The following is a 23,013-nucleotide window of genomic DNA, read 5'->3' as shown; positions in this document are numbered from 1 at the left end:
CGCGTTTCTTCAGACCAGCTGTTCCATCTCCTCGCACTTCGGTTGACATCAGAGCACATTATATTCGACTGCCTTTGATTCAAGGATATACGAAGCAAAATACTGTCAGAGAGTGAGGACATTGCAAATCCGGACAACCTCTTGCAGGGAATAAAGAATGTGAATTGCGGTGAGTAGAAGAATTAAGTAGATTATGTCGTCCCTACAAATAATTTGCCGTGAAACCCGTGATCGGGCACTAAAAAACTTAAAAGCTAAAAATTTTATTCAATATGTTTCTTTACAGCACGAAATCAACAATTTTGCCTCCCCTAATGGGTAAACCTACCAGACACAGAACCACCATAACAATAAAAGTGGAGCGCGCGCACCATGCTCCATTACACAGCGTAACAAAAATGACATTTTTGCGTGTCTCAAGAACCAAATTATGTGTCTCTAGTAGATTTGGGGACACTGAATCTGATGCCGTTCTCAGAAATGTCCCAGCACGTCACAATTTTTAGCTACAGATCGCCAAAGTAGTATAAAACACTGGTTTAAGTGATGTTTACATGAAATTTAAAGTATGATTACTCAAACTTTTTTGTGATCCAATACAGTAAACATGCAAAATAGGACTTCAACTTTCATTTCAGATATAATTTGATTGGAATTGCACGATAAAACTTAGTCTAAATCGATGTTTTCAACATGCTTGCAGTCTCCATACAAAACTCTTTGTTTCTCTTATATGTCAAAATGCAATACTTTTCTAAAACACCAAAAAACAACTTTTGAGCATCGATAGTATCATGAACTTTGCTGATAAGTATTGTTATACGCATAAAGTTTGAATTCTGTGGCAAATTAAGCGAATAAATTTCCTTACAAGCTGGCAAACTTGCATGCAAGTTGGCTGAAATAGTCAAATTTTGCATTTTCAACTGTCAATATCTCAAAAACTAGACGTGCTGTGATATTTTTGAAAACGGCAATGGATTCAGCCACCCTTAATTAAGTAAATAACGGTATTTTGATGCTTGAGACAAAAATGTGTTCCGCAGTGTTATCAGTGTGGTGGGTTCCAACTCGGCAAAAGATATCGTGTCGTCGTGATAAGCCAAGCCGGCGTTGTTTACAATCCATGTAAACAACGTCCTGCTCTCCGAGCTCACGTGCTTCCAAAATGCTCCATTCTCCCAAACTCATATTCTCGTGAGTTCCATCACAATTCGGAGAAGAAAAATCCTCCACGCCATATGACGGTGATTTCCAGCTTTCGATTCAGTTCGGTTCGGATTCTCGCCGCGATCGGAGTTGGAAAAACCTTTGGGAAAAGCTCCAGAAACCGCACTAAGGTGTTGGACCGACCAAATAGTGAGGAGTGTGAGTGAAAGTGAAAAAGTGAAAATCAAGGTTGGAACCGTGACTAGTGTGTGGAGTGAGGGAGAACCAGAAGCGGAAAAAGGGGAGTGGGGTTTTGGTGGTGCGAAGAATCGGTACTTCCGGTTGTGTCAACACCATCATAGGCAAGTTGACTAACGGACCGTTGCTGTGAAGCACTGGGGATAACGAAGCGCACGGTTTCGCGCTCGGTGGAATATTGTTGGAATAGTGCAAGCGTCCCGTCGAAGAAGGATAATAACTGAATCGTTGATGTTCATCACCGCATGAGTTGGCCATCCCCGCCACGCGCACACCTTTCTTGCTTCGATTGATTGAGATCCCTCTTTTGGCCATTGGGGGGAGGTTCGTCACGGCTTTTGTGAAGCAACGAGGAACAACGTTGGCGCGAGGAGGCAGTCATCAGTGAGCCTGTCCATCGCATTGTGTCTAGTGGTGAGTGCGGGACTTCGATCCGGTTTTTATCCATTTCGTAATAGTGAGACGATTCGGGGACTGGATCTTGAAGCGGAGGTACCGTCAAACGGGGTATGTTTGATAATGCGAATACCATTGACAGTGTGGGATTCACAGCATACTAAACGGAAAAATTCCTGTCAATCCATTAAGAATTTTCTATCAGTTTATGTAGTCGATTTTTTTAATGAAATAACTTTTAATATTTTATAAAATTATATTTAATATAAGCAATTGAAAAAGACACACCGGGGCAAAATTAATCACCATATAACAAACCAAGTTTAAGAATAAATGTACACCAATGATGAGTCTCCTCATTCTAAAAAATGATGTCAAAATTCGTACAACTCGTTTATTTCATAACTTTATACATCTGAATTTTGAAATTTTTGTTGCAAAAATATATAACAAACATTTTTCAAACATTATGCGGAAATAATCGGATTTTCTCACAAAAAGCTATCAAAGCTACCCCATTCTACGGCACTGAAATTGTGTCGCCTGGTTGAGTCTGTCGGAATACGTTTACGTTCACGTTCGCAACAGAAACAAGAAGGATGGGAAAGATTGCGTCGAGTACGGACTGGGCTGTGTTTATGTTGTTCGTTGGATATTTCTTTCCAGTTGGTTGGAAAAAGCAAGATAACTGAATCTTCGGGATAACTAATATCTCCTGCTTGGGCATTATTTTATGCGTTCTCTGCAAATAGGATAATTAAATAAGCAAAAAAGCATATCTGCCATAAATTACAATATTCTTACTTGCGCAGCAATGTCAAGGCTGGTAGTAGGTCTCTGTTCAGAGGCTGAGTGATCTAAACTTAACTTAGATCTTAACCCATTAACGCCCGAAATATTTCACATTCATAGTAATCACCTGATTCTCTCGCGAAATAAAAAAAAATAAAAAGACTTTTTTTTGCACATTTTTGAAAGCGATATTACGCATTAAAATGTGACAAGATATTGCGGTAATAGTATTGTTAGCGGAGGAATGAGGTAAGCAGGATTCGGACACCGGGTTCTGAGCAACAGATTCAACAGGTATTTTGCTGTTTAGCGAAGCTTTAAACTGAAAGCAGATTTTATTAATTTATGACCAATTCATTGACTCTTTGTGCTTCTTACACTTTCGGAGCATCCTTACAAGTTCAGCGTCTTTCGTACCTTCCGTCGCAACAATCAAGTTTAGTTCACAATTAAAATTTTGTGTTGCATGATTTTAACAGATTTTAGACACTGTAAGTAATGAGTTTATATAAATTTACGATTAAGTAGCTATTTAATATTGTGACTCACTATTTATCCTTTAGTTTTAGGTAGAATAACAAATTGAATAGGTTGAATAGTAGGAACTAATTCACATTAGATATAAGTATTGTATCATCTACAGAAATATGGTTTCTATTGTTTCAACTCTCTCTTCATCTCATGTCAATCTTTGAATAGTGTCGATTGCTGTCAATAGTAGGATATAAGCAGTGCTCCCAGCGGCAACAAGTATGTTAAGGATCATTTAAATTTTACGTAAGGTGAAATTTGCCATTTTTAGACCCCCTCTCTCACCCACGTAACAGAATTAGTATGGGAAAATTATATTTTTGTATGGATGGTTGTTGCGAAGCAATTTCGCGACTTAATAGGAACAAAGCTCCTGTCAAACCTTTCTGTAATAAGAGGAAGAACAAGTTAAAGAAACGGCTTAAAGTCACTCAAAGTCGACAGTGAAGTAAATATCATAGGGAAAAGAAGTTTAGTTAAGTTGTATTGAAATCATATTATCTATCATAAACGAATTTAAGTACGTACTAATGTTTATAAAAATCCTTAAAACAATTATGTCATTTGTGACACATCTATTACATCGGCAGACACTACAAGATCCAGCAAAGCTGAAGCCATTCGATGTTTGTCGAAAGATTAGGGAATAGAATAGAAGGTCGCACAGAGAAATTGTAAGGAAGTGAGTTTGGAATTGCACAGAAATGGAATTAATAAATCTTGTTTTAGCTTTAGCTCATCCACTAAACGAAACACCTTTGATTTGCCGAATCACCATCCTCTTGGTCAACCGCACCGTCCTCCAAGCTCCTCTTGACTTCCGAGTTCCTCCAGCTCTTCCGAGCTCGTCCTCTCCGATCAGCCAGTCTCGTTCTCAGCATCCTGGCCACCAACTCTTGAGCACCTCGTCCAAGCCACCTCCCGTCCAGGCTCTACCTACTCACCGAAATTCTGCCTCTTCGTCCAGGTCCTATCCAGGTGCTTCCTCGTGGTTCCTCATTGAAGCCATCTCGGCGTCCTACAGTTCCTGGCCGTAACCTGTTGGAAATAAAACGACTACAATGCATTCAACGTAATTCTCAAAGGATTCCCACAGTATTGCCACTGAAAGCCAAGGATTCCAACATGAATCCTAGGATTTCCATTAACCCATTCCCACTGGAATACTGAAATCCTCGCTGAAATAACATCATCCACACTGGAATACCAGACTCTTCATTGGAATCCACGAATCCACACTATAATCTCAGGACCCACACTTGAATCTAAGAATCCACACTGGAAAATTAAAATTCTCACTCGTAACCATGCTTCTTCCTTGCTCTATATTTAGTCTCTTTCTCCCCCTTTCAACGATCAACCACAAAAGGGAAACGATTTTACAATAGAAATATTAGTAGAGAACGCTAATGGCGCTGTTCTCACAAAACTGAGTTAGTTTATTATCACCTTTAACTGTGTCTTTTCATTGTTTGTTCGATGCCATGTTGTAGTGGATGATTCAAACATTTGTTTGACACTTTGAGGATCGGTACTCAAGCTGTCAGAACGTGGCAAACTAGATGTTGGTAACACGAACAGTAGCGACATTAGCATTCTTAGGTTAATGCTTCTACTGATTTTACCCACACACAAATTGAGCGTCCGTACTCTACGGAATGAAGAGTTTACACGTTTGTGTTAGCTTATTATCATTCCCACAGTTGTAAAGAGTTTGTTTTGACAACCTAAGTGCTCCAAAGAGAAAGAGATTGTTTTCCCCTTTCTCAGTACGGTGGAGAGCATTTTTTCCCATTTCTCAGTTCGGAGAAGAGTACTTCCAGGCAGCTCTTCGTTGTCTCCTTGCAGCTTTTTGTCCAAAAGGGCAAAAAGGTAAGCGAAATCATGCTCTTGCGTTGACGGAGCAACCAACCTCAGTTCATCCCAAAAGCAATGATGGTGTGTTCGCAGAACTTCGCAGAACTAAGCTGTCAAATGAAAGATGTGCATTTGGCTAGAGCCAACGTTCCTCTCCATTCTCTCAGCCACGGATGTACAATAAACATCGACTCATAATTTTTGTGAGCGTGCGAGTTTGCTCCACCTTTAAGATCAAGATGAGCAAAATAAAGCCTACCGTAATCCGGGGTAACATTGATCATTTTTTTGAATATTTCTTAAATATTTCGTTTAAAAATGCAAATGTTTCAAATTTTATATTTTTAAAACAAGTACTGCCACCCATATCTCGTGACTATATACTGCATTTTGTTTTTTTAAAGATTTGAGCAAGTTTTAAAAAATATTTTAAGTGATTTTTTGATTTAGCTGATATGGGGTAACATTGATCACCTGTGTAAACAATGTTTGGTAATATTGAAAATGTCGTTACTTACTTGAATCATGGCTCTCGAAGCCGAATATGAAGGCCAAACGCTTACAAGTCATTTAAAAACACCTCGAACCACGGAATACGCCTAAAGGTAGGCAATTTCCTAAGGGAATTCTATATTCTTTACAGTAATTTGTTAATGTTGCCTAATTAAGCATACTTATGAAAGTTTTGACAACGGAATCGTTTTCGGCGATGACATTTTTAGTAAGAACCGCATTTTCATTGCGCATATCATTTGCAGAACTTATGTGAGACATGAATCTTCGGTAGTATCATCCTTACCCATTGAAATCATTGTTTCGAAAAGTTGACAAATTTACGCATAATGTAAACGCAATTTTCGCTAACATCCTCACTTACATTAGTTTATGAATATAAGAAAGAGAAGCACCATTCGTTATTTGGAAATGTTCCATCAATAAATGATGATACGAACTTTTTACGAGATGAGTCATTCCGATCAATGTAACCCCGCTGATCAATGATACCCCGGATTATGGTACTCGTAACACAATTTTTACACTGAAATCAGGATCCACATCGGAAATCCAGTACCTATACTGGTATCCCCGGATCTACACTGGAATCCTAGAGTTCACACCGCAATCCTAGGATCCTTGAAAACCAAGAATACATGTTCCAATCCCAGGATCCACACTGGAATCCCAAAGTGTACAGTGGAATCTCCAGATCCTTACTGAAATCTCAGGTTTCAATCTGGAACAACGTTACAATTTCAGGATCCAAACTGGAATACCAGGGTTCACACTGGTATCCCGATATCCACGCTGGAATCACAAGATCCACACTGACAAATTACGATCCATAGTACCGTCTCAGGATCTACACTTATATTTCAGAAGATTTATAGTAAATCTTCATAACTCGATATTGAAGGGAGTTATCGAGTTATTGGACACAAAACCAGTGCAAATGCGATCCAAGGGATCATCGAAGTAGGCATGAAAACCAACTTTTAATATGCTTCTTTAACTCGATATCGAGATACGGAATATCGAGTAAGGGAGAGTTGACTATACAGCTAACAGCACTGGAATCCCAACACCCAAATGAGAAGCCTAGGATCCATACTAAAGTAACATTATCCACACTAGAATCCTTGGATCTATACTGAAATCTTTGGATCCAGACTGGAACACTAGGATCCATCCTAGATTCCCATCATCCACACTAGAATCCCAGAATCCTCACTGGAATCCCAGAATCTATTCTACTGAAATCCTAATATTCACACTGGAATCCCAAGAATCACATTGGGATCCCAGGCTCTACGCTGGAATCCTAGGATCCACTCTGAAATATCAGAATCCACACTGACATCCAGGATCCATACTGGAAGCCCAGGATGCACAATGAATTTCCAGAATCCAGACTGGAATCCCAGTATCTGCCCTGAAATCCCAGGACCCACACTTCATAACTAGGATCCATACTGGAATCCCAAGATTTACGCTACAATCTTAAAATTCACACTGGAATACCAGAATCTATGCAATAGCAAGATACACACCGAATTTCAATTCAAATGACATTAAAAATTTGTGAATTTCATCGCCCCCTGAAAAAATATTATTGGTGAGCCTGTCTTAATCATCATGATATTCGACTGTAGTTGACAATGCTTTCCAAAATTAAATCTGCTATAGAAAATGTGAAAAACAATTTTTGTTTTTGACATATTTTTGTCATTTTCCGACTCTGCTTCCTAAAATCCATAATAAAATTATACCACAGAATCTAAACTGAAATCCCTGCTTCCTCACTGAAATCCAAACAATCACACTTAAATCCCATGATCAATTTTGAAATCCCAGGATCCACACTAGAATAGCAGGATTCACACTGAAACACGAGGATCCACACTGAAATCTCAGAATCAACAATGAAATACCAGGATCCATTCTAAAATCTGGGAATCCACATTGGAATTCCACGATCAACGCTACAATCCTAGGATCCATTTTGGAATACCAGGATCCATACTGTAACACCAGAAATGGAACTTCCTTACTGGATGCCCAGAATCCCCAGTGTGGATCTTCTTAGGATCCATACTGAAATCCTAGGACCCACACTTGAATATCAGTATCCACACTATAATCCCAAGATCTATACTGAAATATCAGCATTCCTACAAACTACATTACATCTCCGGATATACACTGGAATATAGGGATACACACTGACATTCTAGAATCCACACTGGAGCTCTGGAACCCACACTGGTATCCCAAGATCCACATTTAAATCCTGCGATCCTCATCACAATCGCAGGACCTTCACTTAAGTTCTACGATCCATATAGAGTTTTCAATCCCGGGAACATTTCCCGGGAAATGAGATTTTCCGGGATTCCCATTTCCCGGGAAATGATTTTCTGTTTCCCGGGATTCCCGTATTTCCCGGGAAGCTCTGTCTCAATGAAGAATTGAGCATATATATTCAAGTAAACTATCACACAAGTTACTTTTTATATCATACCAACAAATGTCCTCACTAGATTACTTATTATATTTTGATGTTTATTGGTGTTATTTTCGTAATAAAATAGTTATTAATAAATGCATATATTTTTGACGTATGTTTTTCCAAGAAAGTTCATATGCAATACAATATAAAGGAACTTGTAAGGGATTTATTCCATGATTTGAGTAGGTTCATAGACTTTTTATGATTTATATATTTCTGTTGCTTTCTATACGAGCACGGACCTCGTTGATCCATCTCGCTTACGGTTTCTATTAAATGTAACAGTCACAATTTTTAACGAAAGGCTCTAGTTGGTTTTTATTATAGTGTTCGAAATGATTGATTAAGGGGTCCATTTTATAAGTCGAGTCGATCAAAAACGACTCGACTGGAGTCACTGTAAAAAAAAACGACTGTGTCACTCGAATCATTCGACAGCTCTATGTGACAGGATTAATATGGTAGTCGATGGGTGACTACTGAAATATGCATGCCTACTGTGTTCAACAGTGACTGCAGACGAGTCACATAAAATGGTTCGATTTACAAAATAGACTCCTAAATATTGGCAAGTATTATTTCTCGCGAAACATTACTAAAGGACCTATGTACAAATGAGAGGCTCTCTTTGTTTACTTTCTCTTTGATCAATAACTGAGTCACATTAACCTCTTCTGTTGCGTTTTTTGTATGAAACGCTAGTCAAGGAAATTGCCTTTCGATCTGTAGTGAAAAATTTCCCAAAAGCTTTAGTATTCCACTGTTATAATCGAAAGAGAGCGAGAGAGGAGAGAATCTCTCATATGTACATAGGTCCTTTAGTAATGTTTCGCGAGATTTGAATTTAAGATGATTTGTCTAGCATCACCTGATGAAGGCTTCAACTATCAAAAAACGAAGCCAACAGATATTTTGTAGAAACATAAATAAATTACTCATAAATAAGAGAAACAATCGTGCCAATTTACTGTTCTAAAATATAGGGGTCTATTTTAAAAATCGAGCAAATTCAAGTGACTCATCTGTAGTCATTGTCGATCAAGGTAAGCATGCGTATTTCAGATGTCACGCGTCGACTGCCATAGTAATCCGGTCACATAGAACGACAACTGACGAAAAATTCGAGTGACAGAGGCGTGTCGAGCGAATGTTTTGGACGACAGTGACTACAGTCGAGTCATTTCGATCGACTCGACTTATAAAATAGGGCCCATAATATACATTAAATATAAAAACAAAATTAAAGAACTGCATAAAATTAGCTTAATTTACAGGTTATTAAGGATTTCCCGGGATCCCGGGAATTCCCGGGAAATGTCAATTTTATTTCCCGTTTCCCGGGAAGTCAAATCCCGGGAAAATTGAAAACACTAGATCCATACTACAATCCCAAGTTTCAAACTGTCATCAAAGGACCCATACTGAAATACCAGGATTGACATTAGAACCCTAAATTCCCGAGTTCTGCGATCCACATTACAATCCCAAGATCCACACTGGAATCAAAGGATCCACTCTGAAATACCAGGATGCAAATCGGAGACCCAAGATCCTAGGATCCACACTGGATTCCCAGGATCGACACTAAAAATCTCAAATTATTGACAAAATTACTGAGGGAATTTCTTGAACAATAGGAATTTTTGCCAATTTTTTTTTTCATGTCAGATCTTTTCATGGAATTTTAGCCTGGCTCAATTTTCAGATGGATGGTATGAAGAAGTCCAAAAAATGACTGTAGTTTTTTTTTTATTTCAGCAATAATTCTTTCTTTGATTTTGCTTCATTTTTTAAGTAATTTTGCATGAATAAACTTATTCCTTGAACTCCCAACTACATTTTCAAAAAAAAAAGGAATATCAAAGGACGGCTTCAAAACTTTAGCTACAAATCTCTTGAAAACTTCTGGAGTTGAAATTTTATGCAATTCATGGGCGGAATTCCCAGAGCATAATTCAGGGGAATCCAGAACTCCTGCTAGATTTCAAGGATAATTTGTGAAGAAGACTTTGACTGAACTTCTTGAGATTTTGTTTAATTTATTAGAGGTCAACTTATTACATTACTCTGTCAACTTGAGTTGTTCCGTTGTCCATCTGTTGTTTCTATCTACTTCAACATTTTTTTTGTTTCTCATTTATTCACAAAACATCTTTTCACACATTCATAGAAACACTTTAAAGAATTTTAAGAAGAAGATAAATTCAAGAAGTTTTGAAATATTGCAGAATTACGTATGGCTACTGATTAGACTGGCCCTTAAACAAAAAAGTTGTAAAACTCAACGGGGCACCCCTTAGATATGAGCCTTAGGGTAAGAGAAACGCTCTATCAAAATTTCAACTCAATTGGTTGCTCCACCAGCTGGCGCATTCGATTTGAAGATTGTATGGGATATTCGTCTCAAATATATTGAAAATTGACCCTATGTCACTTTTTCGTTCCGTATACTAATTGTTCACGTTCAAATAAGCCCAGAATGACAAATACACTAGTTGATACCCTAATGAACATTATTGCAGAAGGTTGTATCTGAATTTAATCTCATTTTCATTACTCTTTAAGTTGTTGAATGTTAGGCTTGGATCAGCACTCCCGTACAGTCACTTATATGCATGCGACATGTGCCTCAGCTGGCCTAGCGTCATAGGTGGCTATGATGCGCTTAGTGGCTACCTCCAAGCTATGTTGAAGAAATACATGCAGTATTGCATGATATACTTCAGATGGTTAAAACACAAACTTTATCAATTTTGATCATGGTACAATCTTCTACAATATTCTTCGCTATTACATCAAGTAGTGTTTTTGACATTCTGGGTCCAATTGAACGCGATCATCAATTTAGTACTGATATGTGAAAGGCCATCAAAAATTCTTCAGCAAATTTTCCGAGAAATTCATAAATTTCCTCCTAGCTTTACATTCAGAAAATCTAACATTACGAAATTATCCATTATGAAAAGTAATTACGTATGTCAATGCGTGAGAGCAAGAAATACTCAAGAAAGGTATTTTTCTTTGATCGCAGTACGCAGTTGAAGAGAAATGTCAATTCAAATGGAGCACACTGTAGAGAGTATTGGAGTACGATAGTGGAGGCGATCTACTTACATTTTGCATGCAGCATTACGGCACATGCACGTATATCGTCTCCAATTTTGTACTCTTCCCAAGTAACAATTCCACAGCAATTTGGCATTCGTGTGGATTTATCAATGTTTTATGACAGTTACGTGAATGCTATGATTAGTAGAGGCGACATTTAACGTTGCTAGAAGATGATATTTAGTATGCCAGCTTTTACTTGTTTTCAAAACCTTTTAGAGACAAACTATAAAGTTAAAACTTTGTGGCTACAAAACCAGCTTTATTGCAGCATATAATACCTCATTTAAACTGCTAGTGGTGGCTGAATGACACTTATTTGTGACGGGTATGATAAAAGATTTATATAATACGCCTTGTTTTTAATTATGAATCGTGGTTTACGGCTAACCAGCCGAGTGGAAGTTTAACAACTACCGAAAAGCTAAACATTACATATAATTTGCAATTGTATTAGATGGACAAATTGATGTGAAGATATGCGAAAAAGTTACACGTCTTCTCAGTGAGAATCGAACTCACGACTCCCGATCTCTAGTTGGGGTGCGTTACCACTCTAATGAGAGGACTCATGAACGCAGAAGTTAACCTGAATTCGATTTCAGCTCAATAATTACGTGGTCCTTTTTCGCAAAGTGCACCTCTTTCGGAAGAATTCTAATACTAGGTGAATAGTCAAAAAATAATTCTGATAGAAATTTCATTGCTGTTACATTACAAGGCATATTTATAATCTCAATGTGACTGTTATGCGGTTATTATTAACAATGTGACAAAAAAAAAATTTGATTTCACTAAGTTGATCGAAAGTATTTACCATTTGATGACTCTCCACGGTATTAACTCCAATTTGTCAAAAATGTCGAAGTGACTGTTATGCAGTTATGGGCAGCACAGTTCAACTACAATAATTAAAAACAGTCCCTACTGAGGAGTTTGTTTGGATTTTCTGCAAATAGAAAAAAAAAAGGTTTCTACATCAATCTGTTCGCAGAAGATTTCGAAGATGTTAGATACAAAAACATGCAGTGAAATGTCAAAAATTTTAACGCCAATTATTGTCCATCACAAAAGACGAAGAAAAAATAAAAAAGAAGTTTTAAAGTGCATCTTACAAATCCAACTTAAGCATTTCTGTGTGGTCAAAAAGCTTCAGAAATTCGACGATAAATTGCTGAACTTTTCGACACGAATCCAGTATATATTTCCGAACTCAATTAGAGCTGAAATTATTTAACAAATTTCTAAACAAGTTCATCTAAAACATTTTCTGTATGTGTTATACTAAAAAACTGATATAAATTTGGTATTTATTTGGAGTGATTCGTGGAGTGAATTTGTAAAAAAATCCTTTAAACAATATTTTGGTATTCCTGAAACAGTTTTTGAACAATAACTGATAGTGGATAGGTTTCTAGATGTATATTATGCAAGAATACCGGGATTCAAATTCGGAAAAAATTATGGAACCTTAAAAAATACCTGATGGAATTTCTGGAGACATTTAATCACCAGGCATTAAATAACCAGGAATAAATATAAGTGCTCTTTATAGAAACAATCTCTAGAAAATACTTGGATGAATCTCTGGTGAATTTATCATAAGAATCCTAGGACGAACTCCCAGGATAAAAAATATATAACTCTCTGAAGAAATTCCTGAACAAATTGCTCGGGAAGTTTTTGAGTATTTTCACGGTAGAGTGTTTGAAAGAACTGTTGAACTATTCTGTTTAACTTAATAGGAATGTTCGTTTTTTTTTAATTTACTGGCGAAGGTATTTTTTGAAGACATTCCAAAAAATTATTTTCGAGAGCAACATCAAATTGATTTTTGAAGAAATCTTAACAATTGGGATTTATATATGATAGGTATGTAGAGGGCTATCCTGGTGAAACGTTTAAAGAATTTCTAAAAAGTTCTCTGGCGGAACTTTTCATAATGTTCTTAACCAATTCAATTAGCGGTTTTCATATCGTGCTCCGCGGAGCACTTGGTGCTCCATGAAGCCTTGACAAGTGCTCCGCGAGAGTTTTGAAAATTTGAACCATTGCTTTGAAATACCTCATCTTTTTGCTTTAAAACACTTTTTCAATTATACCAAACCAAGCCATATCAAGAAATTTCAAGAGTATAAATTTAAGCGACAAAAAAACCGATCGCTCTAGAAATTTGATCGATAAGTTCTGATAAACTTAGAAAAATCGCAGTACGGTGATGTTTGAATTACCCGGACGATTCAAATCCCGGCTTTAAACATTCTAAAATGATTATTTTGTCAATTTTTATGAATGATGTATTTTTTATGTATTTTTATTTATCTCAAGCGAAAAAAACTTGGAATTCAATCCAAAAAATACCGTTAAAAAGGCGAATGTTCGGTTTTCGAAACGTCCAACAATTCACAGCAGCAGGGTATACTGTGAAAAAAAATCACCAACTTTGAACTGTGAACCAAAACAAAAACAGATTTTTCTGTAAAATCTACTATTTAAGCGACAAAACTCGTGAAAGCAAACAAATTTACCGTCATCCTGTAAAATACTAACAAACAGTTCAGTGACAGCATGATTTTAACTGAATTTCTGTGAAATCATTTGACATCATTTGAGCTCTGGCAAGCACGAGCTCCTTTTGATTCAGTTTTTGCACACCACTAATAATCAGTGAAATCTGGCGTAGAAGCAACACGCCTACTTCCTGATCGGTAGGTCGAAAGTTCAATTCCCGGTTGGTGCATTTTCGAGTTTTTTTCTTTGTTCAACCTTTTCATAGATTGTTAAGTTATTTTTTACCGAACGTTCAGCTTATGAGATGGACTGGAATCGGTAAAATAATCTTAGAGTGAATCGATCGAATTATCATTTGAAATAGCTGTTATGTTCTCAAGTTTTGTGCTCTTGGAAATTTAGAAGTGGTATTAATTCATTTTCGCCTTATGATGATGCTTTTGACGTTATGGTGGAAGACGGAACATAGTTTTTACGAGTCTTACATAGTGTCAAAATCTCTACCATTATTGAACTTTAATTTATCTTGTATATTTTTACGAAAACGTTCAGCACTTAGGCTGAACATTGTAGCTGAAAGGTAAAATATATCCTGTCGGTGAAAGTTTTTCCACACATTTCGTATGGGACAGTTTTATTGAATTTTCATGAAATTAATATGGAAAACAAAACTTGAAGAATTTTAATTTTCTCCAGAGAATTATTCGAAACTTTCAGAGTGTGAGTGTTGGGATCATACTTGTCCAAAAAAATTCTGAGGCATGACATGACACTTCGATTATAATCGAATTTTGACACCGTGATACAAAATTAGGAAAATTTCAAGATTTTTATCAAACCGATGAATATTTCGGATAGTGTTGAATTTGTGGTAAACCCATTCAGACACATAAATAAAAGCTTTAAAGAGAAATATATCGCTATAATAACTCGTCAGAACAAAAAAGTCTGAAAATTTCTCAACCAAAGTAATTCTGCCGTTTTGAAATATTTCACGAAATCAGTTTCATTCTGATGCCTTATTGTCATAGGAAATCATTAAAATTTAGCAGTGTGCTCAATTAAAAAAATCGTTTTAGGTTACAGAAAAATCAAAATTAATGGAAGATTGACAGACATAAATCTAACTTAACGATTTTCGTTGGAGTTATAGGGTCGATTTAGCATTTAAAAAAAATCGTGATATCAAACAAAGTAACAATGAAGAACCGGTGCTCCGCGTAGCAATTTTTTTTTTTGAAAAGTGCTTCGCGTGCCAAAAAGGCCGGAAACCCTTGGTGTACAGTAAGGCATCAGAGGATTCATGCACATTATTGGATGTGAAAAATGGGAATTGAAAATTACTTTGTTTCAATACAGGTACTCTTACAAATTGGATCCCAGTATCTGCGATTTTGACAATGTAAAAGTTTATATAAGTAGCAGCATTAGGAGGAAACGAGGCGTCACAATTGAATTCTATTTTTGTTTTATCAAATCTTCATTTATTTTTAATAATACGAAAAAGCATATCTTTGCTATTACTTTGGCAAATTTTCCCGCTCGAATAATATCATCATATTTAAACTTCAAATTTGAAGCCTGACACTTTTGATCATGTTTGACGTTCACTTCGCCGACAAATTTCCACTGAGATTATAGTTTTTAAAAAGTGCTTATACTGGGGTTGTTCCTACTGACATATCTGGAGGAGCACGGAAAAAAAATACACCCAAAATTTGAGCTTAAACCAAAGGGTGTGACAGAACAGAAAAAAAATACTGTTGGGCTTTGCTAAGGAAAACACTTGAAAATCAAGTCAACATGAGTTTCTGGCCTAAACATAAGCATTTGGTACTTAAATTGGAGCAGGGCTTTAGGACTCTATTACCCAATACTATAGAAATATCTAAATCGACTGAACTGGTTTTCAAACTACGTTATTGCCTTCTAAATCTTGATTTTTACTCTCCATCACTCTATTCTCCGCATACAAATAATCTTCGGTTAGGGAACTGTGATCGATGCGACAAGAGGGCCTCAAACAGATATACAACTGATTACTCCATATGAAACTTGTATTTAATTGGGTTCAGTGTTAGATTTTGAACGGCATACAATAAGGTGATTAAAGAAATCGCTACATCCAGTGACGCCAGCTTAATTATTTTAGCTAAAGATTTTCAATTTCTACAAAACAGTCTTATACAAATTTGACGAATGTACCCAACAGTATCAGTGTAGCTCTAAGCCACAAGAACAGATGGGTAAACACTATGACCATTTGAATGCATTGATTTTTTTTTTCTAACAGTGATTTCCCTACAAACATTGGAAAGCTTGTGCAGTCCCTCAGACTTTGGGAGAAGGCATAGTTCTAAACTCCACTAAGAACAATATACCATGCGTCCCCATCTCAGACACAAGTTGGTTAAAAATTGTATGCATAAAGATTTTGCTAATTAATTAATCACTGTCTATTTTCGTTTTTCAGGAATCCATTCATAAATATCAACCATATCCCCAAGATGCATCCAAACTCGTTAATTGGCACATCGCGTGCCAAAACGTCAACGTGCGTGCCGTATCCTGAACAGTGAAGATTCCAGATTTCACACTACGCCGTCTCTACATGAGCGTTATCATCTCTCCACGCGATAAAGACGTTACTCACTCGTGAGAAACCCCTCCATCCGTTTTTTGATTGCTGAGTGGCACCAATAACGCTCGTGAGATTCACGCACACGTGTGGCAAGAGAAAGAGTTCTGTAGCACCAAAGCCAACCATTTCTCACGAAGACGAGAGTAACGGACTCCAGTGCACGGTGTGCACGAAGACGGATGCCAAAAACGCTGAAGGAACCATCTAGTGCAGAATTGTCCGTTCCGTAGTTAGTGTCGTGATCCCGGAGTGTGAAGTCGTGTTCGCAATTGCACAGCTGGCCAAAGTACCAGTATCTAGAAGGAAAGTGTCAGTCAGTGAACCAGTAGGAGATGCCCACTTAGTCTGAAGAACAGAAGATTCCTCTCAAGTGACAAGTGTGTAGGTGCTGTGGGCAAGTGTAATCTACGGTCGTAATTGAAATATTTGTCCGTAATAAATTGAAGATAGAAGGCGGCTCGCGACCCGTCCGGCGTTCGTGCGTGTGTTTCATGTTCCAATTGTGGGTGGGGTGTCAGTAGTAGCAGAGGAGTGTGTCAGTGATCTTCATTCGCGGTGTCAGTTGAAGGAAGAAGATAACCGAGAGAAGATTTTTGGAACCGTCCGTCGACGGCTGGGTGGTGGATGACCCATAATGGGTTATTTGGGCAATCTAGGTGGCCAAAAGTGTTTCGCGACGTTTTTCACATTCTTTGAGTGCAGTTAGTAGCGGAGCACGTTTCGAACGGTATTTTGATGGATCACGCGTGACTTACACGCTTAAAACTAATAACTGGTAACGTAAATGAACATCACTTCAAACTTATAAAATTGACTATGTTCTGTGTTTGACATTATATGTTTTATTCCTCAATCCTGGTATCGTTAAGACATAATGAAAGTTTTTGCTTGGATAAATTAACATTGATTTTTTATAAGGGTCGATTTTTCTTAATCGTTGCTCTCTTCAAATCTTTACAAGAAACTGATTCACTTTACGCAACAATTTTAATGTGGTACGACAAAGGGTCATCGAAGAACCTTGAATTTTTGAATGACCACAATTCGAAGCATAGTAGATCTATAAATTTGAAATAAATTTTGAAGTACATACGGTTAGTTGGTCTTACCATCCTTGGGTGAGACATCCCCACTGATCCCTCTCCCTTCTCTAGGCAACGGAAAAGGGTGGACAGGAGGGGTCCAAAATTGGTGTCAAACGGATATCTCAACATCCAAATGAGCTAGAAGGTTGGTATCTTCGGCAAAGTTATTCAGCAGATCAAGGATTATCTGGCGATGAAAAATCTGATTGAGAATTCATCCGCTGTAAGACCAACTAAGCGCATTTACTTCAAAACTTATTTCGAATTAATTGATCTACACTGTTGAAAAAAACCTAGCTTTTCGTGCACAACGTGATGGTTCTGACGGTGGCAAACCGCGCGACGACTGAAGGTTAAAAATTGAAAGTTCGTCTCGGGCTTTTAAGGGTTAATTAAGATTTTGAAAATATTCATCCAGAAGTATACCTAGTGTTATATTTTGATTTCTTCCAGGAATTAGGGTAGGTGTACCAGTTATGGCCATAGTGGTTCCCTATTTCGCCATACGTGATATTTTGAATGTCTCAACATTTTGAAAAGTTTTTTTGTGTTTTAGCAGTAAGATATAGGATGTATCTTGATGTTAAAACATTCAAAAAGATTAAAAATGTAAAAGCTATCCGAATTTCACTTATGGCCAAATAGGGAACCACTATGTCCATAACTGGTACACTTTCCCTATAGCAAAATTTACATGATATCTCACATTGATTTGTCTAGGAATTAATCCATAGGAAGTGCTCTAATATATTTTGACGTTAACAACGTCTTGCGGCAATACACTGAGTGTCGATTGAAAATCTAAAATGTTGCGGCCGTCACGATATTCTTCTTATTCTTCTTTCTGGCGTTACGTCCCAACTGGGACAAAGCCTGCTACTCAGATTAGTGTTCTTATGAGCACTTCCACAGTTATTAACTGAGAGCTTTCTTTGCCGATTGATATGCCCTGGGAATCGAGAAAATTTCCTTTACGAAAAGATCCTCGACCAGCGGGATTCGAACCCACGACCCTCAGCATGGTCATCCTGAATAGCTGCGCGTTTACCGCTACGGCTATCTGGGTCCTCGATATTATGTTAGAGTTTGAACTAAAAGGCTGCAACTATGACAATCGACTAAAACTCAAATTCAGAAAATCACTTGGCGTAGTTAACGTCATGCGTTCGAGTCTTGTACACAAGCCCCCTCACCTTTTTTTCTCATGACTTTTCCAAATATTCGAAAATTGCGAATCTAAGAACACCACTAAAAACTCAGCAGAAAAACCCTTAATTTTAGGATTTTTTAATTTTCTGCCAGGGATGTGAAAGAATTCCTGGAGTATTTTCAAAAGGAATTCGTTAAAAAAAAAACTTCTCGATTCAGTTTTTTAGCAATTGATGTTAATTTTGCAAGAATTTTAGTGGTATTTGTGACATACATTTTTGGAGGATAGCTATCACCATGTTTATAGATTTTCCAAAAAATATCTCTGAATGGTGTTCGGGAAAAATCCTTGTAAAGGAAAAAAATCGATGAAAAAATCTTGATGGAATACATGGAAACTGTATGGCAAAAGTAATATTTCTCGCATAGCTTCTGATCTCGCCCTAAAAGCCATTGGTAATCATGTGTGTAGCTCGTTGTTTCTGAGCATTTGAATGGATTTTCATGTTATTTAACAACGCTATGGGGAAGAAAGGGTCATTATCTACCTGCCCATGATGTTGGTTTGGATGCTTATTCTTTCATTTGCTCAGAAACAACGAGCTACACACGTGGTTACCAATGGCTTTTAGGGCGTTATCTCAGAGTATGCGAGATTTTAAGAAGTATTGGGCTGATGGGTGGATTTATGTTTTTATCGATGAATTCTACGTTATAATCGTGGTACCACTAGATGATGTCCCGGCTGTAGTGGCAACTCGCTAAATCTGGCCAAAACTAAAAGGCTGGCCACTTTTTTCAAAGGGGCGAAACTAACAAAAATAAACAAATTAAGTTAAAGGTTGGGTTGGCATCATTTTGTATCGTACTTGCAAGAAAAACCACAAAACTTCATTTTTTTTTGTGTTACGTGCAGTAAATCATAAAAAAAAAAAACAATTGGGCGTAATTGAATTTCGAAAGGGTTTTCCTTAGCGTGAAATTTCGCCCATTTCCTCCCACACTAAACAACGATGACAAAAGGGCTTATCTGAAATCTACATTCAATTTAAGGCTCTTGTTAAATTTAGAGCTTGTTTTCCGAAAAATCATGCCATAATTTATTACATCAGCTACTTAATGTAAGTTTAGTACGATTACATGCATATCCCAAAACATAGATGTAGAAACCATGTTATTTTGAGAGGTATTATGGTGGAATGTTTTGGTATCATATTCGCGCTTGTTGATCAGCCGAATGAAATGATCCTGAGAATAGTATGGCAGTCATATTGATACAACGTAGTCCCTCATTCGATTCCTGCACCAGATTAATAAAAAATGAGAGAATTCGTAACATACCTCCAGTAATGTAGAGTTTCGAAAAATGTCCCCGTCTAAGTATCCGTCGCAGGTGATCCTGTGCAACACCTGCCGATATAAACGATAGTAGCAGCAAAAATGGAATACCGACTCATCCTCCGGCGGTGGACGAGGCTCAGTAGGAATGTAAATGTTCTTTGCTGTAAGAAAAACATAACTTCTGCTGAAGTTGTTTGCAAAGATTCTGACGGTATCCAATCGACGATGGGATGTTAGAACACTTACCTTCGGCTGCTACTGACAACGGCTAGTGCACCTACGCGGGTTGTTCCTGTTGGATGAGAGGGGCGCGGTGATTTTACCAGCAAAGAATATCGATTTTCTCAGTTGATTTGAGCCTTTAACTATTAAAAGTACTTCAAAAACAAATTCGAGCAGAAGGGCGCAACTAAAATTCTTGAAAACTTATTCATATAAACTCAAGTCAAAAAAGTATACAAACTTACTTTATCGATCCTACGTGTTTTGCAGACGAAATTCTACACGTTTCGCTCTGAACCAACTCGAATTTTCACTTTTAGAACGTTTAATTTTCGGATTTACAAAACGACGAAAGTAAGATTTTCATCTTTCACAACCTAACCACTACTTTCGCCGCCCCGCTGTATGGAGAGACAAAGTGACTTAACCACGAATCAAAACAAAACACTTCTTGAGTCGACTTTACACTGGTAGAAAAACGTCGCAAGTAACTGAATAAAACGGCTTATCATTTTGACATAAAAATTCTTGTGTGAAATAATAGGAACTCCATAGTTTTTGAACGCGAGCTCATTGTATGCAAAATTTAAGCAATGTACACGTCGAAAAAATGTTTAAAAGGTGATTCATTTTAAAAGAGTTTTAGTTTTTTATTCTTCTGAATTAATTTTCTCAAAACCGTATGGAAGTTACTTACGCCGATTTGAAAAAGTAATCGAGAATTGCTTTCAACAAAAAGCAAAACAAACAGGCGAATTTGACAGATGGTTTACCAATTGGACTCGGCTGAGAGGCGCAATTGGATTTATGATTTGACAAATGGCGATTATGCTGAAGGGCGCAATCACAAACGATGTTCAGAAATGGACGTTACCATATTTTCCTCAAAATTTTAATGCAAAATTTAAACAAATATGTTCCAAATTAGGTTATCTGATAAAAGACCTTACGGAGAACACGAATCACATAGGGTCAAAAATATGTATTATGAAAAATAGAGAATTGATAATCTGTTGGGAAATTTCATTTGCAGATTTTTTATTTTGACGTCTTTGTCAATTTCGCCCATTTGAAAAAAGTGTCCAGAAGGGACCTTTTTTGGCTTTAATGAAAAGTAGTACCGTAAAACGGGGTAACTTTGATAGTTTTTTTTTTCGAAGAAAACTTGAATATTAAGGCAAGCCGTTTCAAAGAATTATAATTTATATTTTTAAAACGACTACTAATATCCTAACTATCGATTTCAGTTGATTGATTGAAAAATAGATTTATTCGGAATGGATTTCTAGTTTTTCATATAATCGAAAGTCGGTTTTCTGTTTTAGGGTAACTTTGATAATGGAGTATAAATCGAACAAAATTGAATGTATTACGGAACATTTGAAGGGCGTTACAAACCTCTAGGCGTTTAACGCTATATAGAAATTTCTGACTTAGATTATAAAAATGGTCCCAGTTTGTAAAAATGGTTTTCGATAAGAGATTTGAGACCGAATTCATGTTCTACTATAACTAGGCTGTCGAGGATAAGTGACGAACTCATTATTACTTCAACAAATAGTGATTGTAGAACAGATTGTTTGTAGACGTTTCAAAAATGCTAAAATCTTATAATTTTTTAATATTTGCATATAAATTCTCAAGTACATTCCAACGAAAATAGCTTTGACCTGAAGTGTCATATTAATACTCTATACTTTTGCATTCATTTTGCTTAACTGATTAACAGAAACTTTGTTATTTCGTTAAGTATGTCGTGGGTCTCGCACTATCAAAGTTACCCGCATTATCAACGTTACCCCATTTTACGGTACGTGGTTTTTGAGGCGTTCTCCCTTGTACAGCATATCCCTTGTAAAATCACCAGTTTTTTTTTTTTGGTAAATTTGTCATGAGAGCAAACTTGAACTTCACAGGAACATCTCCTCGTGCCGTCGTTATGTACAATATTTGTCCAGGAAGCTTCCCGAAATCCATTTTGAAGTAGGATTCATCATCGATGAGCAGGCATCCTTGTTACTTCGTTGAAACCTGCTGGTACAATTTTCGAGCACGAATTTTGGTGATGAAACTTTGCTTCAACGTTCTGTTTGGTTGCTTGCTGTCTCGATAAGAATGATATCCTGCTCGCTAACGAATTCTTTGAACGGCACTGCGAGCAGCAGCGAATTTTTGTGCGATTTCATTGTCGGATAGTCCAGTGTTTGCTCTGACGGTTCCCAACACCATCTGGTTCAGCTTGCGGTCATGTATTCCACTACGACGCTTACCTTGAGGCACTCGACCCTCGCTGTTTCGTTGCCTGAAACGTTTGAGCACATCATACACGGTTGATTAGGCGATTTTCAACGTTTTTTTTTCGATTTTAATTGCGGGCCACGTTGGATTATCAACGTGGGTTTGCAGAATTTGTTTTCTCCACTCGGCTTTCATCTAGGGTTGTCGTAAATTAATGGATTATTTCGATTAATCGATTAATCGCCTCACTAATCGATTATTTTTTCATCGATACATGTCTCGCTCAATAATCGAGATAATCGATTAACTGACATCGATTATTGTCGATTATAGCAAGAAAATAATAAGTTCAAGCTACTGTGATGTTTGCCTCCAAAACATTGTGTTTTGTGCACAAAAATATCGTGGTGAAATTCTTTAAACCACGAAATATGATTAAAGATCTTCGCAGTTACTTATTTTGATATTCTCTGTGGGTTTATTCAAAGTTGTTTTTCAAGATCGTCGGCGCGAACAATTTTTTGCGCCGTACATAGTTCTATCACAGAGAAGTTCTATTGTCTATCGGTAGATCTCTGTTCATGATCTCAGAAAATACATATATGATTTCAAGGGTTGTAATATTCATATTACCGTAATAATCACGGTTTCCACGAATTTCGTCGAAAGCAGAGTGTTATAGTGATTGTATATTTTGTAATAACAGAGGAATTATCATTGAAAACCTA

The 23,013-nt window shown here is 37.1% G+C and overlaps 1 protein-coding gene across 4 annotated transcripts in view; it reads left to right on the top strand.

Moving 5' to 3' along the window:
- The first annotated feature begins 1,216 nt into the window (after positions 1-1,216).
- LOC5575250 (diacylglycerol kinase 1) overlaps positions 1,217-23,013 on the top strand; it is a 655,530-nt gene continuing 633,733 nt past the window's right edge. For 2 of the 4 annotated variants that reach the window (XM_021841863.1, XM_021841861.1), the window contains exons 1-2: positions 1,217-1,821; positions 16,083-17,025. The gene's annotated coding sequence lies outside the window, so the exon portion shown is untranslated. The other 2 variants (XM_021841864.1, XM_021841862.1) reach the window with 2 other exon arrangements.

The sequence above is a fragment of the Aedes aegypti genome, chromosome 2 (genome assembly GCF_002204515.2).
Source record: "Aedes aegypti strain LVP_AGWG chromosome 2, AaegL5.0 Primary Assembly, whole genome shotgun sequence".
NCBI lineage: Eukaryota > Metazoa > Arthropoda > Insecta > Diptera > Culicidae > Aedes > Aedes aegypti.
This window is presented reverse-complemented; position numbering and strand designations above follow the sequence as displayed.